This window comes from Miniopterus natalensis, chromosome X (assembly GCF_054644295.1).
Source record: "Miniopterus natalensis isolate mMinNat1 chromosome X, mMinNat1.hap1, whole genome shotgun sequence".
NCBI lineage: Eukaryota > Metazoa > Chordata > Mammalia > Chiroptera > Miniopteridae > Miniopterus > Miniopterus natalensis.
Genome location: NC_142103.1, coordinates 43,098,708 through 43,100,268, shown reverse-complemented (window position 1 = coordinate 43,100,268; position 1,561 = coordinate 43,098,708). Strand labels below are relative to the sequence as shown.

The 1,561-nt window shown below is 32.1% G+C and overlaps 1 non-coding gene across 1 annotated transcript; it reads left to right on the top strand.

The window, feature by feature from the left end:
* The first annotated feature begins 367 nt into the window (after positions 1–367).
* Positions 368–474, top strand: LOC148090465 (U6 spliceosomal RNA). The gene has a single exon (XR_015713810.1). It is a non-coding gene; the product is annotated as a U6 spliceosomal RNA (small nuclear RNA).
* Positions 475–1,561: the final 1,087 nt, after the last annotated feature.

Genomic DNA, 1,561 nt, shown 5'->3' with positions numbered 1-1,561 from the left:
GTTTGGCACAAGTAAATTATTTTTTTCCTTATTGTGATCAATAATTAGCACATGAACAGTGGTTACAAATTTCCATTTTCCATGGACCAAAGAGGACAAAATTTCAAATTATGGGGTTGGAAAGAGTTTGGTAAAGTGAGAGAGAGAGAGAGATAATAGTTTGAAGGAAATAATATAGTTCCACTTAAACAACCAATTATTTTTATTTTTCATTGTAAATCTCAGTGACAATGTTGATGGGTATAAAATTCTTGTATCAATGGGGCATTGATAAAAGGAATGTCCACTTCATAAATAATCATAATTTGTTAAATGCTGCCTGACTTTGGAAGAACACTTCAGAGCAGAGCATCAAAAACAAAACACAATGCTCACTTCAACAGCACATATACTAAAATTGGAATGATACAGAGAAAATTAACATGGCACCTGCAAAAGCATGATACACAAATTCATGAAGCATTCTATGTTTTTATTTTATTTTATTTCTTTTTTTTTTTAATTTTTGTTTAAAATATTACAGATGTCCCTTTTTCTCTCCAATGACACATTCCACCCAGTCTCACTCCTCTCCCCAGTTCTTCTCCACATCATTGTCTCTGTCCTTGGGTTGTGCATATATGAGTATAAATTCTTTGGTTATCCATGTTTTTAAATAGCATGTTATTAAACAATGAATGGGTTAACACTGAGATCAAAGAAGAAATCAAAAATTACCTGGAAACAAATGACAATTAACACACAACAACCCCAAATTTATGGGACACAGCGAAAGCTGTCCTGAGAGGAAAGTTCATAGAATTATAGGCTTACCTCAAGAAGCAAGAAAAATCTCAGATAAACAATTTAACCTTACACCTGAAAACAACTAGAAAAAAGACGACAAAGACTTGAGTTAGCAAAAGGAAGGAAATAAAAGATCAGAGGGGAAATAAATGACATAGAGACTGAAAAAACAATACAAAAGATAAATGAAAGCAAGAGCTTGTTCTTTCAAAAATAAACAAGACTGACAAAACTTTAACCAGATTCATCAAGAAATAAAGAGAGACTGCCCAAATAAATAAAATCAGAAGTTAAAGAGGAGAAATAACAACTGACATCACAGAAATACAAAGGATTTTAAAAAAATACTATAAACAACTATGCGCCAAGAAATTGGACAACCTGGGTGAAATGGGCAAATTCCTAGAAACATACAGTCTTCCAAAACTGAATCATGAAGAATCAGAAAACCTGAATAGACTGATTACAACTAATGAAATTGAAGAAGTAATCAAAAATTTCCCTGCAATCAAAAATCCTGGACCTGATGGCTTCATACGAGAATTTTACCAAGCTATCAAAGAAGAACTCACAACTATCCTTCTAAAACTATTTTTAAAAATTCAAGAGGAAGGAAGACTTCCAAGCTCTTTTTACAAGACTAGCATTATTCTAATTCCAAAATCAGATAAAGATACTACAAAGAAAGAAAATTATAGGCCAATGTCCCTGATGAACATAGATGCTGAAATTCTTAACAAAGTATTTGAAATCTGGAACCAGCAATCCATTAAAA